This window comes from Oncorhynchus keta, chromosome 29 (assembly GCF_023373465.1).
Source record: "Oncorhynchus keta strain PuntledgeMale-10-30-2019 chromosome 29, Oket_V2, whole genome shotgun sequence".
NCBI lineage: Eukaryota > Metazoa > Chordata > Actinopteri > Salmoniformes > Salmonidae > Oncorhynchus > Oncorhynchus keta.
This window is the reverse complement of record NC_068449.1, coordinates 50,095,454-50,106,463: the sequence shown is the minus strand read 5'-3', so window position 1 is coordinate 50,106,463 and position 11,010 is coordinate 50,095,454.

The following is an 11,010-nucleotide window of genomic DNA, read 5'->3' as shown; positions in this document are numbered from 1 at the left end:
CCCTGGCTCTCCCTGGCTGTTGGTGGTCCCACTCTAGCCCCTTTAAACTAGGAAGGGGGCCCAATATGATTGTGTCTTTCCACTGAAGGGCCCATCTGAGAGGGAGAAACTTCAAACGGCTACATAATCCAGGTACAGGCCCTCCACTTTTAGCTTCTCCGGCCCCGCACGTCTGTAGCAGCCGTAAAACTGTGGCCACTGAAACCGGAGGATGATTGATTTTATACAGAGCTTGATTAGAATGGGGGTTCCAGTTCTCTAGCTGACTGTATCAATATAATTTAATGATAAAAAAAAACCAAGATCTTTAATGAGGGAAATGTCTAACTAATAGATTACTTGGAGTGTAATCAAAATGCTCGTCATGTTGCAGTATCCTTCCGTCGCTTTATAATTTAATGAATCTTTTGCAAGATTACCTTATTCCCGCCATTGTTTTGTGTATCTAACGTTACTTTGACTACACCATCTGTAGTGTTCAATGGACAGTGTTTCCCATGCTGTGTGCGGCGTTGCAACCCTCTTTACCGTGCGTCTCCCTTGCCAGTCAGGCAACAAATATCCAGACATGTCTCTGTCTGGGACGGACTAGGTTGTCCAGGCTGGCTTTGGGGTAGACTAGGCGTCAGTTAGTTTGGGGTTGAGGAGGAACAACGTGTGGAGGAATGTGGGGAAAGTGCACAGTGTGTCTGGATGGTCTGAGCCAGAGGACTGAGTGTATGCCAACAGCTGTGAGTAAGGCCTGGAGCCAGGGGGCATTCCTGGCAGTCCAGGCCGGCCTTACGACCCGCGGCCACCCGCATGGCCACGCAGGCGGTCAGAGCGGGCGAGAGGGGCACCCTGGGTCACCTCGGGCCCCATGGGGAGAGAGAAAGAGAAAGAGAGAGAGACAATGTTAACATATGTTTCCCATGCCAATAAAGCCCCTTGAATTGAATATAATTGTGAGAAAGAGAGAGAGAGAGAGAGAGAGAGTAAGAGAGAGAGAGAGAGAGAGAGAGAGAGAGAGAGAGAGAGAGAGAGAGAGAGAGAGAGAGAGAGAGAGAGAGAGAGAGAGAGAGAGAGAGAGAGAGAGAGGGGGGGGCTGCAGGTATACAGAGACTAAAATAAATAGAGAACTATAGAGAGAGATTGTTTGATGTGACTGGCTGCGATCACCATTCTATTGAAATGAGATGTAAAGAGATGGGGAGAGTGAAAGAAAGATGAGAGACTGGTAGAGCAGCCAAGAGAGGCAGAGAGAGAGACTCAAGAGCACAACAGTGGGGATTAGAACTCTCTCCCTCACTGTTCAGCTAGATGTGGCCATGTCTAGATGGGATACAGTTTATGTCAAATTGACTTCAAAAGTAGATTTGTTTTGTATATTAGCTAACCCTAACCTGCTACATAAAATCCTAAACTTTCTAGTCACTCTTCCCAGGTCTTGATGGATGGTTGATATCCCACTGGATGCAGACAACGCATTTTCATTGAAATGACATGGAAACAACTTTGATTCAACCAGTGTGCTCCCAGTGGGATCTGATTGGAGGAGCAGCTGGAATTAGGCCTGCCAGTTAACTACAGAATATGAACTCATGTTCTAGAGAAAAACAGTAATTGATGTTGTTTGTTAGGTTGTGTTCTTTCTGAATGCTGCTTAGACTTGGACATGTTTTTGTTTTGGTTGTTTCGACCGAGGCGAAAGTTTGGCAGGTTTCTATGAAACCACGTTGTCTTTTAGTGGGGGTTTCTATCGCCACCTAGTGATCCTGGACAATGCCTTGGTGCAGAGACAGAGAGAGAATGTGGTTTACCTTACGGGCAGCAATGGTGGTTTTTCCACATTCGATGAGAAGATGGTCGACTTCAGAAGAAAAAAAATCACAAGAGTGGTTATATTATTTTCACATAAACGAAACGTATACACTCTTTAAAAAAATCCGGATAGAACCAAAAAGGGTTATAATTGCTTGCTTCATACATGGCGCCATATAGAACCCTTAAGAGGTGCCCTATGTGACGCAACCCGATAAGCCTTTTTGGATCTATCTGAAACTTTTTTTTCTAAGAGTGTATATGGTTCGTTTATGCGAAAATGCGGCAATCACTACTGGGACTGTTTTCTAAGAGTGTATATGGTTCGTTTATGCGAAAATGATGCAATCACTGCTGGGACTGTTTTCTAAGAGTGTAGGCCAATTTAACGTGAATGTATTTCTTAGTTGACTTATTATTAGGTCTAAACTCGTTGTGACCAGCTCTTGTAATGTGTCCTTGACGCATCGAAGGATAGAACAGCAAATAGCGTAGAGCATCAATATTGTGTGCAGATTTGCTGTTCGTGAATTGAATTCATATGTCAGGCAAGTGTATAATGAAAACATCTGAAAACGAAACACAAAAACTATTGGAGAGAAATTCATGCTCTCATTGAAGAAAGGCTTTTTTTATGCAATACCAAATGTGATCAGGAATTAATTAAGTTATTCTTTCTGCCTGTTTTGTGTCAAAATGCCTTGCTCGTGGTGTGTAGGATTTCCCTTCGCATAGAAATATGAGATATATAGAGTAAAATATACTACATTCAATTATTTTCTAAATGAATCAGCCTCCCGTTTTTATTTTATCCTAGTGAAAAAAAAATGTGTCGTTCCTTTATTAAAAATAATAACATGATTCATTATTCGGTCTATAACATCATTTAAACAGCGACGTGGCAGGCATGCATACGTCATCTTATAAGAGCACAACTCGAAGCAATGTTTAAAGTTCTAGGAATGTTATTGTGTATGACGTTTTCTAAGCCTATGTAGTGCCTTTGATTTGTCTGGCCGTATTGCCAAGTTAAATAAGGGAATATAAAAAACCTAAACTGCATACAATTCGCTCACTAAACCTTAATGCAACTGTAAAAAAAATGTTAATCTAATTGTTGAACTCATCATTGTTGTCTATGTGAATTTATTCCTCAGTGTCGTTATTTTGAAAGCATGATTTTTTCACTTTCAATTCTTAATGGACCTATTCACTATCGAATGATTGTGAACCGTTTAATATTCATTTGAATAGTTTATTCGTTGATTTCGTGACGATGTAATCCTTGTTTGAAAAGAATGCCATGGGACTCATGGTCACTTTGAATCAAATCATTTGCTTTTTCTGGCTACGTATGAAGAGGATGCTTGACTGGCCTATATAGCCGATTACTCCTCTTCCAACAACGGGGGGAAGAGTCTGCATTGCACGGATGATTGCGAAGGGACACCTCAATCTTCAATATACGATAGGCCTATAGATGTTATATTATAGGAACAGCACAGCATATACATTACACACACGGAAACTGATACATTCATTCAATCTCTAATAAACTGTACCTAAAAAAAACGTACACGTCTTAATTCCAACGTTTGTTACCCATATTTTGTTTTTAACGCAAATCGCCCATCACCCACGATATTTCTTTCCAACAGTCGACCCAAATATAAAACGTTCTTGATTTTGACCTACTCAATATGTAAGAAAGATTTAGCCAAATCTACTTAAGTAGGCCTAACCCAGGTAAATGAATATGTTTGCCTTGGAGCCCAAGGTCCGGCGCACTATTGACTGTGCCGCAAAAGCATGCTCGTGCGGCAGAGTCGATTTCCGCTCTTATAAACACAGGGTGTTACAATATATGTATGTATGTATGTATGTATGTATGTATGTATGTATGTATGTATGTATGTATGTATGTATGTATGTATGTATGTATATATATATATATATATATATATATATATATATATATATATATATATATATATATATACACACACGTATCACATTAATCATTACAAAGAATAACTGGGTAAATGTCACCTTGTTTAAAAATAAATCTGGCCTAGATTTAGTTCCAATGTAGTCTACAACATCAATAAAGCCTTATTGCATTGCATTTCAAAGCAACCGTTCATTTACCAAGGCTAGGCCTACTTAAGTAGAGTTTGCCATATTTTTCTAGCATGTTGAGTGGGTCAAAATCAAGGATGTTTTCATTTCTATGTAAAGGACATAATGATAAACCAGGCGGTAAAATGTTCCTCTAGGCTTTCTTAAAGCACTAATTCATCCCCTCAATGTGATTATTTACCTCTGATTAAGATAATTATGATTAAACGAATCGATTACAAATCAAAAACCCGTTACAAATCATTCTGAAAAACAAACATAATCGGTTGTCATAGTAATTATAATTATGTCTCACCGCTTTGATGGCTCGGGATTACAAATGTGTGTGTTTTATAATTACACAGCGCTCACCTCTGCCTTTTATTAACGCACCTTGACTTTTTACAATGTAGTAATGTGTGAAAACAAGGACGTCAATAAAGCAAATCACTCTGCAGTCCGGCGCCGATAAGAGGGAAAATTACCCTGGTAATTGCACGATTAATCACGCGCCATTTTATGTTTTTCAGTCGGCAGACACCGAGGCACTATACCACCAGTGCTCATAGGCACAGCAGCAAAACATGGTACATAGGCGACGCTGGACTTGTACAAATCACAAACAAGCAAAACGTCCATGCTTCATTAAGCAAGAATGAAGAGGCGGCATGCAGGCACAACGCAGAGCAGCTACAGGCCTACAGAAATTAGATCATTTGAATGATCTTAAAACCCCACGCATATAATGGATAGCTTACATCTAAACACTAGAGCTGAATAATTACTTGACATATAAAAAATAAAAATGTCAGATTGATTTATAAGCAACACATCTTGAACACGTGCCCATTGTATTTATTTCTTACTAAAAGTGTATAAATATAATGCATGATTATCTGTCTGTGTGTGTGTCTCTATACGAGTAAACCTGCACCCAGCAGTATGCCTCGCATGTCCCAGTCTGTGATGAAGGTGGATACCTCCAAACAATAGGCGCTAGGTAGAATACAAAAATACTCTCTTCGGCCTCTCCCCTCTCTCTCCTGATACGTTTCTTTCAGCAATATTACCCTTAGAGATCAAACAGCTTGACATTGGCGAAATGTGCGCTGTTTAGAAGCCTATAGAAGCCCTGCCCTGATTGGTTGGCTGGCAATGGCTGGGGTAATGTTATGACCAGGTAATTGCAGACCTTGGACAGATGCATTAACCAGGCTCAGTGACTGGAGCCACTGGATATTATTTTAGCCTGAGGGCCAAAGGAACCTGGAAGAACTGGGCCCTTAGAGAGGCTGAGGGCTGGACCTCGGAGGCCCCAGGAGGGCCCGGTACCCTGGCTCTAGTGCCCTCCATACCCACAGAGGGCTGCTCCCAACCGAGGTCTCGTTGGATCTCTGGGTCTCCCTCCTGGTGCTTTGAAGCAGGGGGCATTGGAGTTGGTGAGCTCTTGTGGAGAGTGGGGACATTGGCACCCACCCCACTACAACTAACGCCATTCATAACAACTCTCACAACATGTGGTTGACCACTCTGTTGGTCTGTGTTTGACTGTGCCACCCCATCTGTGTATTGGATGTACACACCTTATGGTAGCTTTCTCACCCATGCTTTAATATGCCAGGGTACTCTGCCTTTATACTGCATACTTTGGACGATTCACTGAAAGCCATATCCCCCCTTCCCCCCCAACCTATTGCCTCTTCATTCAGTACAGAAACTTGCCCCTCGCGAGGCCAGAAAACAGCGTTAACTGAAGATTGTGTTTCAGTGGTTTCCATCACATTTCCTGTCGGATCTTTTAGAGGAACCCTTAGCTGGAAACCAGCCCAGCAGATCCTGTTTAGATTTGACGCTTGATACAATGTAACTCTTATGGAATTCACTGGTTTGCGTCCCAAATGTCACCCCATTTCCTACACAGTGTGCTACTTTTATCCAGAGCCCTATGGGTCCTGGTCAAAAGTAGTGCACTATGTAGGGAATAGGATACATTTTAAGACATAGACACTGAGGTGAGAAACAAGCGGGCTTTCTGTAAATGAAACCTTTATGGGTTATTATATAGATTACGCTCCTATGCCTTGTGGGCTTTTAATGTTCAATAGCATAGCCAGTAAAGCCTGGGCCACACTTGCTGAGATGCACTCAGGATCTAATAACACTGTCATAGTGCTGCTGAATGGCTTGGTGTTGTACAGCAGTATGTCAGAAGAGAGCCTTTGAATAAGTTGACCCTCGCCATCCGGAAAGGAACTGCCTCCTTCCAAAAAAGCTTATTGCCAAATTTACAGCAGAGTTCATTTCCAAATGTTGGAAATGTACTCCAGTGTGTTATAATGTGTGGGCTACATTGGACAAATGAGTGGATATTCTGGTGTTTTATTTTCTATCCCATTCTATCCAATTCTATTCCATTCCATTCCAGCCCATTCTATTCTATTCTCCATCTCTCAGTGCCAATCTAGTAACAGTAGCAGCGCAGCGATTGCGATATGATGGGGATGTAAAAGCAGATAGATTAAAGCAGTAGTTCCATCCAACAGCTCAACAGCCTATAGACTGATCACTGATCTCCCCTCCTTGTAATCTGACAAGGGTCAGACACCCCAGCCTGTCACGTCTAGGCAGGGCGCTCTCCCTAGTATATCTTTATGTCGTTTGGGGGAGGGGAGGCAGTAATGTAATGTAAGTTGTCAGAGAGATATGGTCTCAGGAAAAAAACATCCCATAAAACATATCCCCACCACTTACATCACCTCACGGCTTATTCAGGACTCGCCTTAGAATCAGGAACTCACCTTTAGGTATTCGACTCAGAAACGAGAACCATAAGGAGAGAGAACGGACTGCAACAGTCAACTAGGTTATGTACATGGCCATGACAGCACTGTCCTGGTGCTGAAAATGATTGTCATGTCATATTCACAGCCATATTCCTTCCCAATGAATCCCAATGTACCGTCGAGTGCCAGACCGAGGTTTTGAAAAGTACCCTTTCCAATAGGATATGAAGTCTCCTTCCTTCTTCCCTGTATGAAACAGAAGACAACTGTTCCCTAACTCCCCTTCATCAGAGCATAGCCATGACAGGACAGGTATAGAGAATCAGCCTATGGGCCGTGTCTGTGATGGGATGTCTATGATAGGTATAGAGACTTGGTCACTGATCGCTCCCCACAGCTGGACAACAGCTGGCCCGAGCTGTTGGATGTCCAGAAGACTCTCTGTCCACTCCAGAAAATAAGGGACACTTTAGTCTGCAGGATAGGAGACAGAGAGAGAGAGAGAGAGAGAGAGAGAGAGAGAGAGAGAGAGAGAGAGAGAGAGAGAGAGAGAGAGAGAGAGAGAGAGAGAGAGAGAGAGAGAGAGAGAGAGAGAGAGTGTGTGTGTGTGGAGGGAATGACCCTGTTTGCAGATGGGGCTATGTTTAGAGTGTATATACTTATGGTATATACTGGACTTATATTATACAATTAGTTGCTTCACTGGCTTGGCTTCATAGCCAGTATACTATACAGAGGCTATACCTGGACATATTGTAATTCATTATGAGAACATTACATTTATTTACATTACCATTAGAAGATTTCAGATTTTTGCTAACTTTTTATACCATTTTGTTTTTGGGATGGACTGTGACATTAGTATCAACTGCAACCAACTTGCTGCTGCTCTGTCAGGTCAGAAAAAGGGTAGGATATTGTTTTAATCTTCCCCACCCAACAACAATATGTATCCATGTAACCATATAGCAAATGTAGGATTCGTTCATTTATATAAATAAACATTCAGTGGGCTACAATACTCCTCCATCTTCCTTGGAAGGATTTCCCCATGCTTGACATAACGGCCATAAAAATCAAGTCCTCGTGCGTCTTTCATTTGTTACCTTATGTACAAAATAAGGCAGCCCATTTTCAATTAGAAGGCCATCTGGAGATTACAGTTCTTTTAAACCTCTGACAGAACTAAAGTCCGTTATCTCTTGTACAGTTTCTTGATCAAATCAAATGTGACATTTAAGCGGACTAACAAGCAATTATATCAGGTAATCATATCAGTATAATATCGTATCATGATTATTTATGATATGGCCAATAAGGCTACTTGATACGTGCGAGGGGAAATATTGTTGTGAAAATGTTTCCGCTTTTCATTTATTTACGTCAACTGACGTATTTCATAAGGATAATAGAATGTATTTCTGAAATATTTTCATCATAGAAAATTATGTTGAAAGAATGATCATAAGGACATCTCGTTATATATCCCGTAAATTGCTTTATTCCCTACAACCAATATACTTTGTTTAAGTATTGAGAACTTATTAGATACATCTTATAACGATGCTATTGCAAATAATTAGATTATTATCATGCCATGTAACTCCCTAAAATAATCGCAATTCGATGCTTTTTCGATAGGAAATAGAGTTCTCAAGAGCACTAAAGAAGACCCGGAGACAGAGAGGGCAGCTACAAGCACCATCATCGCAGGACTACCGATGGGTAATTCATTTCTTTCAAAGGACTACCCCGAGTTAACGTGTTTTCTTGAAATTATCTTCATCATCATTTTCAGGTGTATTCATACGCTTTTAAAACCTTATTGACACATCCCCTTGTGCGCAGGGTTGTTATGGGGCCGAGTGGATCCAACCAAAACTTCCGTAGCGTAATCAGTGCACGTTTGCAGTCAGATGGAGTTATTGGCATGCTTTTCAAAACTGCAGACAATATAGGCCTATACTCATGGATCAAATCGGTAAATAAAACAAACACTCAAAACTCCTGCCTTTCTATAACTGCTGTCTGTTGACATCACAATATTTCAATGTCACATTGATTGAGATTTTAGGACATAAAAAAGAGCAGAAAATCATTAAAAACCCAATAATCCTAAACCATAAATTGTAAAATTACACAAAAAAAAAGAAAAAAGGCTATGGGAACCGAATTACCCATTTCCAAGAGCGTTGGGTTTGGGCTTTGAATTGAGAGGTGCGGTTTCAGATTGTTAAGAACATCCCCAACTTTGGCATCTGCTTGACATTTGGACCAGAGGAAGCCTTGCGTGAGAGTAACGCCAATAATAAAGATGCCAAAGCACATTTAAAACTTTGGGTAGAAAACATTATTGGTGGTTCCAGACCAAAATAATGAAAGGAGATGCATGCGGTGCCTTTTCCCCCCTCTTGCTTCTTTTCAAACTGTGATGTCATGGATATTATTGCAAAAATGCCAGTTGCTGTGTTTCGGATGAACACAATTAGTCCGGCATGATCACGTTTAGAGTTTGATGGTCAGTTCGCCAAAGTGTACGAGACCATTGAAAGTAGGCCCATCATGCTGGCGTCAACTAGACGAAATAGTAGATAGGCCTATTTCCAGAATCTAAATATTCGTATCCTTCCCTATTCTTCCTCTTTTCATTTTTTGGGGGGGTCTATTAGACTATAGTAATGACAATGATATTTTGTATTACTTTTGTTATACCTGTGCAGTATATGCCTGGCTTCTTTCAGATTAGCATCCGTTTTTGATTTACATAACCAAAAGTCTGGTAAATGGAACTCTACATTCGCCGTAACCTATCCAGAAAGATATTATACGTTTGCTAAAAAAAAAATCGTAAACTTAGGTAGAGTTTATCTTGAACTCTCAAACTGCATTTTGTATATGGCCTATTCTGAAGGTTAATTTTAGAATAGGCCTACTGTTCCTCAATAATATACAATATGAATGTTGGTAAATGTTATATTACAATTATTATTATTAGTAAAAGTACAGCGTATAGTTTTATAATGTAGGCTAGGCTAAGGGTTCGAAGCCTACCCACATCTCCCCGGGTTTCATCCAGAGACTGCGCGTCTCAGCAGCGACAGCGTGGCGTCCCGCTCCCTCAGCAGGTAGTTGTGTTGACAAACTGCAGAATATGGAGAGCCGTAAGGACTTCATCAATCATTCCAAATGAAAGGCAACCTTGGTGTCAGCCACACCGAAAAAAAATGTTACCTATATAAACAGCATCAACTATCGGAAACCCTGATTAGGCTATGGGAACAGAGCAGAATCAAATAAAGCCTGTTCATTGGAAGGTAGAAAAAAACATCTAATTTCATCATACATTTCAGCTTCAAATACACCCAGACTAAATTAAATGAACCGTATGGCCCAATAAATGAACATGTATGAGCTAGGCTAATAAGTTGCGTAATAAATAAAAGTAAAAAATAGTGCAGAATAATAAACAATCACCATTTCCATTTAATGTTGCAAATGACTACAAGAATAATAATAAACACCTACATATTAATGTTGCATGTACAATTTTATGGTCAGTGTGGTGAACTAACTGTAATCCTTATTTTCATATCTTTTGTCCCATCCTTCCTCCCTATGCGCATAAGTCGATTGTTTGGCACAAATCTTCATCGACTGATTTACAGGGTCAACTCGTGCGTAATCGCTTTACTCAAGTTAAGAATCTGCCTTATCAGAAAGTAATTTATGTCATTCAATTAAACACGACGATTCCTATGAAATAATGTAACTTGCATGTAGGATTTTATTAAATAGTATTGCTTTTATATAATAAGAGTAATGGAAGGCGCTTGGAGCTCCTTTTGGCACAGTTGTAGATTTAGGTCCTCAATGTAGAATAACCCCATGGTTGTTGCAACAATGATAGGTAGGCTATTAATCATATCTTAATTAGTACGAACATGTGTTTTACTGAAAAAGTTGGAACTAAATGAATGATTAAGGCAATGGATCGAATCATCTAAAGTAGGTTACCAACCATTCAATTGAACCAGTTCTCCATCCAATTTAGCTTAGTATTTGGCATTGCTGTTTTTTTTCCATAGGCCCTGAAATGAGTTTGAGGAAGACAGATACAGCTAAAAAGGGGAGAGCTAAAAAGGGGTCAGGGTACACATTGCATCACCACTCTCTAAACCTTCTCAGATTGACCCCTCTCCCATGCAGCTCCAAGGGCCCTGTATCGCTCTGCTGACGGCCCCTGTGATGCTCTCCCTTTTCATTTACAGCACATAAAGCACACTCCGCTAGAGGTCGAGGGTCATGTTGT